The sequence below is a fragment of the Oryctolagus cuniculus genome, chromosome 8 (genome assembly GCF_964237555.1).
Source record: "Oryctolagus cuniculus chromosome 8, mOryCun1.1, whole genome shotgun sequence".
In the NCBI taxonomy this organism is placed as follows: Eukaryota; Metazoa; Chordata; class Mammalia; order Lagomorpha; family Leporidae; genus Oryctolagus; species Oryctolagus cuniculus.
This window is the reverse complement of record NC_091439.1, coordinates 26,470,202-26,487,059: the sequence shown is the minus strand read 5'-3', so window position 1 is coordinate 26,487,059 and position 16,858 is coordinate 26,470,202. Positions and strand designations below refer to the sequence as shown.

The window sequence follows — 16,858 nt, the reverse complement described above, 5'->3', positions numbered from 1 at the left end:
GATTTATCTCATCATTCAGTTTTTTTGCTTGACATGAGCTTGATGATTTCTTTAAGATGTGTTGAAGGAAAACATCCTTCAAAGAGAACGTCAGAACAGAGATTCAAGTCTTGGAATATAAGAAGTAAACCTCCACTTGACCCTACGTACTTCTTTTCAGGATATTGATCTTTCATTATTGTTTCCATTAGAAAGGAAATGATACACATCCTCAATTTACAGTAAAGGAATTTTTGCTTCATTAATGAAATGCAAAAATCGTTGCTGTACTGTAATACAGTATTGATTATTATGAATATTCCTTGATTTTGCCTCCAATATTGCTGTTTATTACAAACATCCCTTTTTTATAAGACTTAAAGTTGCATAGCAACAGGATAGTTTAATATATTTGCAAGTAATATTGTCAAATTTTGAGGCTATAAACTTAGGGGACGTATTTGCAAGTTTTTTAAAGTTACTTGGTGACCTTAAGACAGGTCACACTTCATTAAACTGGTTCTGTCGTGTGCTGTTCAATGTCAGATCTGTTGAATCAATTAGAAAAGACATAAACTGAAATATGGCCTGAGTCTTGCTAGAATGAAAAATCAGATGCTTTTATGCCTGTTTTTTTGGTTTGATATGTACCCTTCATCTCCATCTGTCAGAGTAACTTTGGGTGTTAGTTTTTTTATGGCTTAAAAAATTGTGTATGATCACAATTTTTTAAGCAATGGCATTATTTCTTCACAATTTTGATAACCCAATAAACAAAATGCTTCATTTGTATTATATTGTTATCACTTGGATATCACAGCTTAAATAGAAAAATAAAAGTCTACTCTTCCATAATTCTGTTTTTAAAAATCATATATATATATATACACACATCTATGTTAAATTACATATACTTCCACTCATATTTGAATGTATATTATTTATGTCATGAATATAACTATTATATTTACTATTTTGGGGAAAAAGTTTGAATAGCAATTTCTAGAAAATACAGTTGTCATCATTATTATAACCATCATTTTATTTATTTATTCATTTATTTGAGAGACAAAGGCACAATGACAGAGAGCTCGGAACAGAGAGACAAAGAGAGAGCTTGTGTCTGCTGGTTCACTTCCTAAATGTACACAACAGCCCCCAACCGGCACCCAGGCCAGGAGCCAGGGATTCAACACAGATTTCCTATGTGAGTGGTAGGAACTAAACCCCTGAGCCATCCCCACTGTCTCCCAGGATGCACATTAGCAGGAGGTGCTCCATGGAAGCAGGTATTTCAGCACGGGGTGGAGGCATCTGAACCAGCTTTACTGTTAGCCCAAATCTCACCCCTATCTTGCCTGTTACTACACTGTGTTTATTCAAGCCAGGAATATGCTTTTATTTCTTTATTTTTCTTTGTGTTTGTCCCCTCATTGAAAAAAACTCTTCATATTACTATTTGCTAAAACCTGCATTGCTCCACAGGAAACTATTTTTAGAAAACTATATTGACTCAATGGGAATAATTAGAGACATAAGGCTCCCAAGAAATTTTTAGAAAACCCTCTTAAGTGTTTGTGAATTTTTTTAATAAGTATCCCTGCCATGCACAGATTATTGGGTCAGTATTTATATTTAAATTGAGAGAAATAAAACTGTAAAACACAATGTAATTATGCTTAGCTATAGAAACTTGTGCTTTTTCAAAGTGTTTTCATGTAATCTACCTTATTTGCCTGTCACAACAACACTATATCATAGGTAATTTAGTTATTATTACATACCCTGCACATACACTGCATACTAATTTCTCTTCTTGTGTTAATTCTAGCATTTTCTTTTGTACTTTTTCCATGACAACAAAAAAGCAGCTGACCTTAACTTTGTAGGCTAGTCATAAAGGATTCATTTAGTATGCATCAGTTTCCTAAATTGCAGTTGAAGTATTAGTAGTTTAACATTGCTCCCTATTGTAAATATGTGACCCCCGCTTATGTCATTATAAGGCAAGACAATTTACTACTAATAGGGACATAATACTGTTCCTGTTAAACTGTCTCAAATATAGGAATAATTTATATGCCTTTCAAATAGACAACACACACCTGCATAATTGTCTATATGTAATCACAATTTAAATTACAAATTTAAAAATGTAAAGAAAAAAAGCAACAGCAAAATTCAGTGTGATGAGGAATATTTTATTCAGATACTCAGAGAGAGGTCTTTTTGACTTTGGTATTCTACCCATAACTTCACAGAATGAAGAAACAAGAATTTTAATCGGAGGCTCCTCAGAAGCTGGCTTCATTTAAAATTACAAGAGCGAGAGTTATCAGCCCATTTAAGTGCCTTGACAATAACATTTTCAGAGGCCCAAAAGTAATTTCAAGATTTAATTTTTTGTCTAGATGATTAAAAATGAAATGGAATATTAACATGGGCATGCACCAATTTTCTGTACAATATCAGTCAATACTATCCTAAAGGATATTTTTGAAAGTTTTTCTTTTTAAAAAGTTTTTATTTGTTTATTTTATTTGGAAGCCCAAAAGGTAGACAGACACAGAGCTATCTTCCACATGCTGGTTGACTCTCCAAATGCCTACAGCATCAGGGACTGAGCCAAGATGAAAACAGGAGCTAGGAACTTAAACCAGGTCTCTCAAGTGTGTGGCAGTGACCCAACTACTTGACTCATCCAGAGAACACATTATCTGGAAGCTGGAATCAAGATGGGAGCTGGAAGTCAAACCGGGGTACTCCATAGTCTTCAAGTGGGCAGGGAGCCTATCCCAGGCATCCTGAAGTTTCTTAAACTTCATCATGTATCTGGGTTTCCTGGCCAAGAGAAGGCTGGAGCACGGATATACAGGTGAGCTAACCCCAAAGCATTCAGTTGTACATGTTGATTTACCTGAAGGTTAAGGTTTCTCCTGGGGGAAAAAACAAACTTACAATGTTGTCTTTCTAAATATTTTTTAAAGTACCTGAGGCTGTGGGAAGAGTAACAAAAGGATCCAACACTCACAGATACTGACTCTGAACAGATTACATTGTAAAGGCTGAAGCAGACAAGACAAGATGTTGCATTTCTTTTTGGGCTTGGACAATCTTCCACTGCTTTTCCAGACCATTAGCAGGTAGCTGGATATCGGAAGTGAAATAGCCAGTACTCGAACCAGTGCCCAAATGGGATGGTAGTACTGCAGGCAGAGGCCTAATCTACTACATCCCACCAGCCCCTTGGGGTGCTGGATTTCCCAAGAGGACTTCAGTACCTGAGAAGCTACCTGTGCTAGTCACACAGGAAACACTCAATGGGTTGGGAAGCAGAGGTGGTTTTATCATGAAGGAAAGGAAGCTTAAGCATCAGAAGCCATCAATGTACTAACAGGATCTAAAGAAGTGTTTGTGTGGTCAAGAGGTTTTTACATTAGGCAAACATAAGATATTTCAACTCCAGTCACTAAGGACTATCAACTCCTTCTAACCCAACCTTTGCTCTGCACTTGGAGTGCTTGTTAGGGATGTTAGGGATGCGTTAAAGTGAAAGTTGATTTGAGGATACATTTATATATATATATCTATATCTATATATATATATATATATATATTGAGTTTGGCAAGATATAATTCTGTGGTTTTCAGTCATTTCTGCATGTGATTAAATTGCTGCTGGATGGAATAGGCTTCCAGAGACATGATACATGATACCATTTGAATATACCCAGTGTGATGACACAGACAGACAAATGGAGAGGACAGCACACAAGGAAAACCGGTTCTATAGCACCTAGTATCAGTAGCACGTGGGTAGAAAAGACTCAAGAAATGAAATATAAACAGCCAGAAGCTATATTGTGGAAAATTCTTCCAATCATTGTAAAGTTAAAACTGTACTCAGAAAATTTGATTCATGTTGATACCTAACCAAAAAGAATTGATTCCTGAGGCAGGCGTTTCGGCACTGTGGGGAGCAACTCGGACTAGACTAAGTTACTGGAATTAAGACTTATTCTATGCATCTGCTCTCCCACAATATGGCGCTGGGAGAGGAGAAAACAGCTTCCGCACAGCTGCCTCCAGTTCAACCAATAAACTGTAGGACTTGCTCCTGATTGGAGGAGAGCAGCGTACTCGGCGTGTGGGCAGCCGAGTTGGGATTGGTGGAGGAGGACTATAAAGGAGGAGAGACACGGCATGCACCAGGAACATCTAAGGGGAACATCTAGCTGAAGGAACACCTGTGCAGCCCCCGAGAAGAGCCGGCCGGCGGTGTGCCGCTCCCCTGTGGAAGTGGGGAATGTGGCCAGGGGGAACTGCCCTTCCACGGAGGTGGAAGGGATAGTAGCCAACCCGGGAAGAACCAGCAGCAAACCCGGGGAGGGCCGAGCAGACGAAAGAACAGCGCAGGGTCCTGTGTCGTTCCTCCACGAAGAGGGGGAGCGACAGGCACAGCAGGCTAAACCACTGCTTTGGGTGCAGGCACTCCATATCAAACCACCTATGCAAGTCCCAGCTGCTCCATTTCTGATCCAGCTCCCTGCTAATGAACCTGAGAAAACAGTGGAAGATGGTCTGAGTGCTTTCACCCCTGTTACCCACAGGGGAGACCTGAATGGAATTTCTGGCTCCTGGCTTCAGCCTGATCTAGTCTTGGCCATTGGTTCCAACAGATGGATGGTATCTTTTGTTCTGTCTCTCCTCTCTCTGTAACTCTGCATTTCAAATAAGTAAATAAATCTTTTAAAGAAAGAATTAATTCATGTCAAAAATACTTGATAAATAACTGTGTATGCAATTATAAATGTGCTGTTTAGATTTTCCTAAATTTTATAATAATACTAAAAATCAATTTGATTGCATTACTATGTGGCAAAACTATCAATAAAGGCAAATTTCAATGAGTTATCCCACAGAAAGCATGAATTAACTTTCCATATTTTAGAAGAAATATTATAATATCTTTCTTATATAAAGAGGTGTTTTAAGAATGTGCATTGGGATCCATGGGGGATTGGTTCCAGACCCCTTACAGACACCAAAATCCATGGATGCTCAAGTCCCTTAAATAAAATGGAAGTGTTTGCTAACAACCTATACATATCCTCTTATACACTTTATATCATTTCTAGGTTTACTATAATACCTAATGTAATACACATGCTATGTTAATAGCTGCTATATGTATTACTTAGGGAACAGAAACAAGGGAAAAATCATGTGTATGTTCAGTACAGAGAAAATTTATTTTTAATATTTTGGATTTGTGGTTGTTTAAATCCATGGATATGCAGCCCCCAAATACAGAGGAACACTATAGTCCATTTGGGGAAGTTTTTAAAAGTGATAACTTTTAAATTGCCACCCAAAATAATGTTCCCCCAAAACCAGGGGGAGAAGGGGTCATCAAGAATACCCCCAGAGAGATCTGGTATCAACCAAAAAGTGGGGAGAGAAGGCTTTCAAATGCATTTGGACTTCTACTTTGTCAGTAAGCCTGCTGAACTCCTGTGGGTGCTGTGGGGTCACCTACCAGAGACAGAGGTTGGGAAGACTCAACAAAGATCACACAAAGGACATTTCCTGGGTCCACGAGCTGAGTCCTCGGAAACTTCTGCAGAGCCTCCCAAGGGAATGTGCTGCCCCAGTAGAGGGCCCACGCATGAACTGCTGGACCCAAGGCAACAAAGTAGAACCCTGAGAAACAATCAAGTCCCTTACGCTGTAGTATGTTCAGATAACCTAGATGCATCCTCCCATATACTTTAAATCATTTCTGTATAATACCTAAAACAATATGAACGTTTTATTAATAGTTATAAGAAGGAATTCTTATCATAAGGCACTGAGTTACACCAAAGAAATTCATTTCTTTTTTTTCCCCCTTTTTCCTATTCTTTTTTTTTTTTTTTTTTGACAGGCAGAATTAGTGAGAGAGAGACAGAGAGAAAGACCTTCCTTCTGTTGATTCACCCCCTAAATGGTCACTACAGCTGTCACGCTGTGCCAATCTGAAGCCAGGAGCCAGGTGCTTCCTCCTGGTCTCCCACGTGGGTGCAGGACCCAAGCTCTTGGACCATCCTCCATTGCCTTCTCAGGCCACAGCAGAGAACTGGACTGGAAGAGAAGCAATGGGAACTAGAACCCGGGGTGCCGGCGCCAGAGGCAGAGGATTAGCCTAGAGAGCCGCAGCGCCCACCCCCTTTTTCCTATTCTTTTTTTTAAATTTATTTAGTAAATATAAATTTCCAAAGTACAGTTAATGGATTACAATGGCTCCCCCCCATAATTTCCCTCCCATTCACACCCATCCCATCTCCCACTCTTCTCCCATTCCATTAACATCAAGATTCATTTTCAATTATCTTTATATACAAAAGATCGATTCAGTATATATTCAGTAAAGATTTCATCAGTTTGCACCCACACAGAAACACAAAGTGTAAAATACTGTTTCAGTACTAGTTATAGCATTACTTCACATTGGACAACACACTAAGGACAGATCCCACATGAGAAGTAAGTACACAGTGACTCCTGTTGTTGACTTAACAATTTGACACTCTTGTTTATGGCGTCAGTAATCTCCCTAGGATCTAGTCATGAGTTGCCAAGGTTATGGAAGCCTTATGAGTTTGCCGACTTCAATCTTATTCCAACAGGGTCATAGTCAAAGTGGAAGTTCTCTCCTCCCTTCAGAGAAAGGTACTTCCTTCTTTGATGGGCCCGTTCTTTCCACTGGGATCTCACTCGCAGAGATCTTTCATTTAGGTCTTCTTTTTTTTTTCCAGGGTGTCTTGGCTTTCCATGCCTAAAATACTCCAATTAGACTCACAGCAGACTTCTCATCAGAAACCCTACAAGCTAGAAGGGAATGGCGAGACATAGCTCAGGTAGTAAGAGAGAAAAACTGCCAGCCCAGAATATTATATCCTGCAAAGCTCTCATTTGTGAATGAAGGTGAAATAAAGACCTTTCATAGCAAACAGAAATTGAAAGAATTTGTCGCCACTCATCCAGCCCTGCAAAAGATGCTTAAAGATGTGTTGCGGCCAGCACCGTGGCTCAAAAGGCTAATCCTCCGCCTTGTGGCACCAGCACACCGAGTTCTAGTCCCGGTCGGGGCGCTAGATTCTGTCCCGGTTGCCCCTCTTCCAGGACAGCTCTGTGCTGTGGCCAGGGAGTGCAGTGGAGGATGGCCCAAGTCCTTGGGCCCTGCACCCCACGGGAGACCAGGATAAGTACCTGGCTCCTGCCATCGGATCAGCGCGGTGCGCCAGCCGCAGCACGCTGGCCGCAGCGGCCATTGGAGGGTGAACCAATGGCAAAGGAAGACCTTTCTCTCTGTCTCTCTCTCTCTCACTGTCCACTCTGCCTGTCAAAAAAAAAAAAAAAAAAAAAAGATGTGTTGCACACAGAAACACTGTCATCAATATGAAAGAAGGTAAAGGAAAGGAAGGAAACCTCACAGCATAAGATCACAGGGAATTCAAAGCATATATTAGAAAATATCTTTGGCAAATGGCAGGGCAAAGTTACCACTTATCATTAGTCACATTGAACGTTAATGGCCTGAACTGTCCAGTTTAAAGACATCGATTGGCTGATTGGGTTAAGGAACAAAACCCATCTATTTGCTGCTTTCAAGAAACACATCTTTCCAACAAAGATCCATACAGACTGAAAGTGAAAGGCTGGAAAAAGATATACCATGCCAACAGAAATGAAAAAAGAGTGGGTGTAGCCATCTTAATATCGGACAACATAAACTTTACCACAAAAACTGTTAGGAGAGACAAAGAGGGGCACTATATAATGATTAAGGGATCAATTCAATAGGAAGATGTAACGATTATCAATTTATATGCACCTAATTACATGGCACCGGTTTATTTAAAAGATTTGTTAAGGGACTTAAAGGGAGACTTAGACCCCAATATAATAGTACTGGGGACTTCAATACTCCGCTCTCAGAAATAGACAGATCAACAGGACAGAAGATCAACAAGCAGACAGTAGATTTAAACAACACTATTGCCCAAATGGATCTAGCAGATATCTACAGAACTTTTCATCCTACACTTAAAGCATTTACATTCTTCTCAGCAGTACATGGACCCTTCTCTAGGATTGACCACATACTAGGCCATAAAGCAAGTCTCAGCAAATTCAAAAGAATTAGAATCATACCATGCAGCTTCTCAGACCATAAAGGAATGAAGTTGGAAATTAGCAACTCAGGAATCCCTAGAGCATACACAAACACATGGAGATTGAACAACATGCTCCTGAATGAACAATGGGTCATAGAAGAAATTAAAAGAGAAATCAAAAATTTTCTGGAAGTAAATGAGGATAACAGTACAACATACCAAAACTTATGGGACACAGCAAAAGCAGTGTTGAGGAAAGTTTTTATCAATAGGTGCCTACATCAAGAAATTGGAAAGGCACCAAACAGATGAGCTTTCAACTCATCAAGGATCTAGAAAATCTACAGCAAACCAGACCCAAATCTAGTAGGAGAAGAGAAATAATTAAAATCAGAGAAGAAATCAACAGGATTGAATCCAAAAAAAAAAACATTACAAAAAATCAGCCAATCGAGGAGCTTGTTTTTTGAAAAAATAAACAAAATTGACACCCCATTGGCCCAACTAACTAAAAAAAGAAGAGAAAAGACCCAAATCAATAAAATCAGAGATGAAAAAGGAAACGTAACAACAGACACCACAGAAATAAAACGAATCATCAGAAATTACTACAAGGACTTGTATGCCAGCAAACAGGGAAACCTATCAGAAATGGATAGATTCCTGGACACATGCAACCTACCTAAATTGAACCAGGAAGACATAGAAAACCTAAACAGACCCATAACTGAGACAGAAATTGAAACAGTAATAAAGGCCATCCCAACAAAGAAAAGCCCAGGACCAGATGGATTCACTGCTGAATTCTACCAGACATTTAAAGAAGAACTAATTCTTATTCTAACACCTGGAAAGTTCAGAGGCTGTAACTGTAGGGTTACCGGATAAATTATGCCCACTTAAATTTGTTTTTTTTTTCTTTTAAAGATTTATTTATTTATTTGAAAGACACAGTTACAGAGAGAGGTAGAGACAGAGAGAGAGGTCTTCCATCTGCTGGTTCACTGCCCAGATGGCCTCAACGGCCAGAACTGTGCCGATCTGAAGCCAGAAACCAGGAGCTTCTTCCAGGTCTCCCATACGGGTGCAGGGGCCAAAGGGCCATCTTCTACTGCTTTCTCAGGCCATAGCAGAGAACTGGATTAGAAGAGGACTAGCCAGGACTAGAACCGGTGTCCATGTGGGACGCTGGCACTTCAGGCCAGGGCGTTAACCTGCTGTGCCATAGCACCAGCCTACACCCACTTAAATTCGAATGTAAAATAAATTAAAAAATCAACACACAAGTAAATAGCACGCAATATTTGGAATTTACTTGCACTAAAAAAATTGCAAATTTCAAATGTGAAATTTGAATATAACTGGGCAACATTTATTTTAGTTTTTGCTTTTCCATTTTTCTGAATCCAAGAGGAAGACAACAGTGTCTCAGGGGTAGAGCTTTCCCCGACCCTACTCTGTCATAGCATTCACAGCTGATTAGAGAGGGGAGAAGAGGAGAAGAGTTTTACATCAGTAATGAGATTGAAATTCTAAACTGTTCTAGACCAGACTGCACTTTTTTCTATTCAGAAGTGACAAGAAAGTTCTAGTTCTGCCATAAATCACATAAAAGGGAGATTAAATCACATTAATGTAGGGCAGCTTGATGTTTTTGTGCCCCACCAGTTTCAAGCTTTCCCAGTATCACAGTTAAATGTCCAGAGCATGATAGCCAAATACAATCCCAAGTTTTCATTAATATGGGGTATCTCCATTGGCAGAGTAATAACTACCATCCCCAGAAACAGGCACGATGAGTCTTTTGAAATAATAGCCCTGACATTCATTGAGGACAGAAGCCAACGCGTTAACGTCGAGATCAGTGCAGCTTTCAGAAACACCAGAGAGCCCAGACACGGCCTCAGAGAGGCCTCTACAGCTTTTCTGCAAAGCTCCGTACAGATTTGAAGTGCTTGACGAGACGTTCAAGCTGCTCATGAATGCTCCTATAATAGGGCTTGTGGAGGACGCCAATTCCTCTGTAGCCTCCAGAGACCTCTCACAAAAGTGAGTGTCTAGAAAATGATACTTAAACACCAACTCAGATACTGTTTTTTAAATTCAAAACCTGAGTCTCATCCTAAGGAAGGAAGGGAAATACTGTACAAGAGTAGCCCAAGTCTTACAACCTGGTATCCCTCCCTGGAGTGTTTGAACATGCTAACAGAGAAAGGGGTTCATCTAACAGAACGGACAGAGTAGCTTCTAGCGTTCAACTTTCTATGAAAAGCAGGAAGGCACTGATCTGCAGTGAACTTTGGACATGCCCCATGGAAAGCAATTTTTTTAACTTTTATTTAATGAATATAAATTTCCAAAGTACGATTTATGGATTACAATGGCTTCCCCCACATACCGTCCCTCCCACCCACTACCCTCCCCTTTCCCACTCCCTCTCCCCTTCCATTCACATCAAGATTCATTTTTGATTATCTTAATATACAGAAGATCAGCTTAGTATACATTAAGTAAGGATTTCAACAGTTTGCTCCCACACAGAAACATAAAGTGAAAAATAATAGATGATTTTTTTTAAATGATGATGAAATCAGATCAGACCTATTGTCATGTTTAATCCCAGTGAGAGTCAAGTTGGGAGTTGATAATTTCTTTTTTTTTTTTTTTTCACAGAGGATCAGTTTAGTATACATTAAGTAAAGATTTCAACAGTTTGCACCCCCATAGAAACACAGAGTGAAATATATTGTTTGAGTACTCGTTATAGCATTAAATCTCAATACACAGCACATTAAGGACAGAGATCCTACATGAGGAGTAAGTGCACAGTGACTCCTGTTGTTGACTTTACCAATTGACACTCCTGTCTATGGCATCAGTAGTCTCCCTATGCTCCAGTCATGAGTTTCCAAGGCTATGGAAGCCCTCTGAGTTCTCCGATTCTTATCTTGTTTAGACAAGGTCATAGTCAAAGTGGAGGTTCTCTCCTTCCTTCAGAGAAAGGTACCTCCTTCTTTGAAGACCTGTTCGGAAAGCAATTTTTGAGACCTGGTTCAAATGGGTCACAGAGATACCTCATATGAAAAAGAAAGTCTCTCCCATTCTGCTCTGTAGAATAGCATGTACTAAAAATGCTGTACGCAGAAAGCTGTGAAAAAGACCAGGAAGGACTGCAGGCATAAAATGTCTACAGATATATCAGAGAGCAAGGAAAATAACTTCTCTGCATATATGTTAAGGTTAGAAACCTTTCTCTAGAAAGATGCTCAGACCGTAACCTGAGGTAGCAGAATTCACAACCAGGGTTAACAGACAGAAGTCATTGCTATAGCCATAGTTAATGTTTCTGAAGGCAGGTACAATCTACAAGAATAATAAGGGAAGCCTACCATCACAGCTGGGATATGTGAACTGTGGTTTGCTGTGTCCCCGAAAACACATGTGTTGAAAAGTTAATCCCCAAAGCAACGATGTTAGCACTGATGGGAGACGAAGACTAACAGGAGGAAATTAGACCATGAGAGCTCCACCCTCATGGATTGATTAATGCTGTTATCATATGAATTGTTTTGCTATAAAATTATGACTTCAGTCCCCTCCCTCTCTTTTTTTAATGTATATATTTATGTATTTGAGAAGTAGAGTTATGGACACTCAAGTGAAGGAGAGACAAAGAGAAAGGTCTTCCACTCCTCAAATGGCTGCAACGACTAGAGCTAGGGCGATCCCATGCCAGGGACTTCTGACATAGGCCCAAGCACTTGGGCCATCTTCCACTGCTTTCCCAGGCCATAGCAGAGAGCTGGATAGGAAGAGGAGCAGCTGGGACTAGAACTGGCACCCATATGGGATGCCGGTGCTGCATACGGAGGCTTAGCCCACTACTCCACAGTGCCATTCCCCTGGCTCCCCCTCTCTTGCTCTCTTGCCTTCTGGCACAAGATGACACATCAAGAAGCCACTCATCAGATTCCAGAAACTTGCTTTTGGATTTTGCATCTTCCAAAACCATGAGCCAATACATTTCTGTTCATTGCAGATTACCCAGCTTATGCTATTAAGTTATAGCAGCATAAAACAGACTAAGTTTGAGTCTTTTCAAAATTCAGATGTGGAATCCCTAACCCCTCATATGATGATATCAGAAGATGAGGCCTTTGGAAGGTAATCAGGTTGGATGAGGCTGTGAGGGTGGAGCCCATTATGAAAGCAGTGCCCTCGTGAAAGACACAGCAAGAAGGTAGTCATCTGCAAGCCAGTATGAGAGCCTACAGCAACAACCAAATGTGTTAGCATCTTGCATTTGAACTTTTGTGCTTCCAGAACTGGCAGAAATAAATGTTTGTTGTTTAAGCCACCCAGTCTATGGTATTTTATTATGGCATCTAGAGCAGACCTTAAGACCCCTACTACTTTCCTGAAGTTAACAAAGTTAATCTGGGAAAAGGAAAAGAGGGCCAAAGTCACTAAAGAGATAAATGGATAAAACATTTAAAACCACAATTGTGAGGATCCCAGGTAGGAGTTACTTGGAATCTCATTAATGTGATGGCTCTAGAGTCTTGAGATAGTAAACTAGGCAGGAAGGCCCTGCTTCCTTGAGTGAGTACTAAAGTATCTGATACAAAATCAAGATTTATTTTGCTCGTGAAGTGATAGGATTCTACTAGAAAACAAAAACTAATATGGAAGGCTGCGTTTTTAAGACTAGAGATAAACTGGCCTTCACACAGTGGTCAGAAAAGTCTTCTCTGAGAATGCAGCCTTTAACAGAAGAAGAAACCCATGTCTGTACAGCAGAAAGGAAAGGCAACCCAGACTAATGCATGGGATGCTTTCATGGCACTCCCCCTGCTTGAGGTATTGAAGTTCTTTAAGGTGGAGCATTGTGAGACAGTAAGCCACTCCAAAGAAGTTAAAAAAAAATTGGGGGCCGGTGCTGTGGTGCAGTGGGTTAATGCCCTGGCCTGGAGCACTGGCATCCCATATGGGCACCAGTTCGAGACCCGGTTGCTCTTCTTCTGATCCAGCTCTCTGCTGTGGCCTGGGAAAGCAGTGGGTGATGGTCCAAGTCCTTGGGCCCCTGCACCCACATGGGAGACCCAGAGGAGGCTCCTGGCTCCTGGCTTTGGATCAGCTCAGCTCCAGCCATTGCAGCCAACTGGGGAGTGAACCGTCAGATGGAGGACCTCTCTCTCTCTCTCTCTCTCTCTCTCTGCCTCTCCTCTCTCTGTGTAACTCTGACTTTCAAATAAGTAAATAAATCTTAAAAAAAAGAAGTTAAAAATCGGCAAGTTGTGAGTTAAACAAGAAAATGAATTAATGAGTTAATGAATGGGTGCCTACTATGAAGAAGGATTACATTCCATTTGTCAGCCTCCTTTGTGCAGGGATGTTCTTTTAGGTACCCAGTGAGCAATGGCAACTTGACAGAGGAAAGCAAACAGAATGAGTCCCCAGGGATTACAGAAAGAATAAAACTACAAATCTTGGAGGAAAACATGTATGAGTAGATATGAGGTTCTGGGGTCCAAAGGTCCAAGAAACAACATGTGGTAAGAGACACACTTTCTCCCCCATGCTCCAAGAAGGCTGATGAAGCAAAGATTCCCACCCATGAGCCCACATTGGAAAAGCACCAATTCAAAGAAAAGCTCCCTTGTTTTTTTCCATGAAACTGCAACAATACCACCCTTAAAGACAAGTGCTCAGAGGTATCCTGTGGGGAAGGAAAAAAAGAAAGAAGATAGAGAAAAAGAGAGAGAGAGAAAGGAAGGGAGACAGGGAGGGAGGGAGGGAGAGAGGGAGGGAGGGAAATGAAGGAAAGAAAAGAGAAAAAGAGAGTGGCTGGGAGAAATTATATTCCTAGAATTGCATCTGTGAACTACATTGACTCTGTTCCCTTTGTATTAATATTACATTAACAAGAACAATGTATCAGAAAAAAAAAAAAACGTTAAAGGTGAGCATTTGGTGTAGCAGTTAAGACTTAAGACACTGCTTGCAATACCTGCCACTCATGTTGGAGTATCTGTATTCAAGTCCCAGCTCCACATCCCAGCCATCTTCCTGCTAATGTCCAACCTGCAAGACAGCAGGTGGTGGCTCAAGGACTTGGGTCCCTGCCACTCATGTAGGAAGTCTGGATTGAGTTCCTAGTTCCTTGATTTGTCCTGGCTTAGCCCCATCTGTTGTGGGCATAAGGGGAGTAAACCAATGAATGAAATGTCTGTCTCTTTCTCTGTCTCCTTGTCTTTCTAACCTTCAGACAGATTTTAAAAATACAATATTTATTTATTTGTTTTACAAAAGGAGATCTTTAAATCTGGACCTGGAAGTTTATGTGAAGTAAATGTCATTAGTAGGCATTCTGCAAATTAGGAAAATGAAGCAAAATGATCTAAGGAGAAATATCACATGTGCCATGACTGCTGGATTATTGCACTTCCCCCTTGTACTATCCTACCGCAAGTTTATATAAACAAGACCCCTAAGATTGCTGAAGAGTGTAAATCATATCCAAGTGCAATCATGAGTCATGTAAATAGAGCAATATGGAAGTTCCTTATCTATTTATTTCTATTTATTTATTGCAACAGAGAAGATTAGGGAGTTGGACATGCCCTTCTTTGAGAGTACAAAGTAATCTGAAGTGATGTTGACTTCTAAATCTTGCATATGGTGTTGCCTGAAGAAACATACCATGGCCACCTCAGTAACCTTGCTGCAGAGTAACTACTGATCAGATGAGGGGATAAGCAACACTGCAGACTTGAGAGACAAACCTTAAAGACTTCATTGCCAACAAAATGTAGTTTAGAGAAAGTAGTTATTACTTTTGAATTAAATTACTCTTTTTACTTAAAAAACAAGCATATCCCCTTTCTTGAGTGAACAGTGAAAAAGGATGTATTTTTATACTATAAACTGTTTAAAAAGGGACAATGATAATTCAGGAATAATTGCTAAAATGAATAATTCTATAATTGGGGTCTATGAAAATGTTTGGATATCTAAATTTCAAAGATAATGTATATATTCCTGTTGCTAAATATATATATATATATATATATATATACACATTTTATTTAACTCGGAGTAAAATTAAAATCAATAGCATACAAAGTACTGGTGGAGATATTAATTTTTCTTGAAAGATTGGCTGTCTTTCTGATAGGTCCTAATCAATTTCATTCTTGTATAACACAATGTAGTAGACAGAATCATGGTCCCAAAGAGATGTTTACATCCTAATTCTCAGAATCTGTGAATATACTAGCTTACATGGCAAAGGGTAATTCAGTGTGCAGATGTAATAAGGTCAGTCTCATAATGAGCTGACTTTAAAATGTGAAAGTTATCATACATTTCCAGGGTAGTCCAGTTCATCACAAATGTTCCTGCATATGGAAGAGGGAGGCAGAAGACTCACTGTCAGTCACTGTCAGAACACGCCACAGAAATTAGAATGGTCATTGCTGGCTTTGAAGATGAAATGAGGCCAAAAGCCAAGGAGCACTCGGCAGCCTGTAGAAGCTGCAAAAGGAGGGTAACAGGAATGCAGCCCTCCCAAGATCTGGATTTTAGACCAGTGACACGGGTTTTGGAATTCTGAGCCCCAGAACTATTAAGATGATACAATTGTGTTGTGTGGAGATGACTTCTCATAGCAGCCATAGAAAACTGGTAACATTGACATGGAAATAAAAATCATCTAGGTCTGAGAACAATATGAAAATAAATTGGAAAGAAGAGAAATAAGTAGATTTGGAAATTAATTTCTTAACAGTATCCCATTGCATTTTCCAAAAGGAAATGAACAAGATAATTTACCTACACCAGGAGCCTGAGAGAAGTAATATAACCACAGAAATCACAGCTCTTTAATGTTACTGTATGCTACCCACTTCTATCCTTCAGAACAAGTATTTCTTTTACACTCCCAAATTATCAATTATATAAAACAGTACAGTTTGGACAGGAACTGAACCATAATGTCTTTGACATTTCTCTGTTACTAAGCATTTAAGTTTGTTTCCCAGTTTTGTCACAGAACACAATGCTGATTCACACAGCCTTTTCCAAACACCCTTGCACATGAGGCTAACATTCACCTTTAAGGTAGATTCCCAAACAATGTGCTGCTATGTCAAATGGAATGTGTATTCTTGATTTTAGTAGGTATTCTAAGATCACATTTAAAAAGCTGGGGTCTCTCTCTCTCTCTCCCTCTCTGTAACTCTGCCTTTCAAATAAGTAAATAAATCTTAAGAAAAAAAAATGTGGCGTGGTTGGATGGTAGCATAGTAGGTTAAGCCACCACCTGCAACGCTGGCATCCCATATGGGCACAGGTTTGAGTTGCTAATGCGCCTGGGAAACCAGAAGAGAGCCCAAGTGCTTGGGCACCCACACCCAAGTAGGAAACCTGGAAGAAGCTCCTGGCTCCTGCCTTTGGCATGGTCCATCCCTGGCCATTGCAGCCATTTGGAAAGTGGATCAGCAGATGGAAGGCCTCTCTGTTTTCCCTCTCTCTCTCTCTGTCAGTAACTCTGCCTTTCAAATAAATAAAATAAATCTTTAGGAAAAAAAAAAAACATTGAAAATTTGACTTCCAAGAACAGTGCATACAGACTCACTTTTTTCACTCTTTAAATAACTAAATGTTGTCAGTTCTCTAATTTTGGATATTCTTATGGGTAGAAATGGAATAGTATTGAT

At 40.0% G+C, this 16,858-nt stretch overlaps 1 pseudogene; it reads left to right on the top strand.

Moving 5' to 3' along the window:
* Positions 1–2,805: 2,805 nt before the first annotated feature.
* Positions 2,806–16,858, top strand: part of LOC100349010 (L-lactate dehydrogenase B chain-like) — a 102,663-nt pseudogene continuing 88,610 nt past the window's right edge.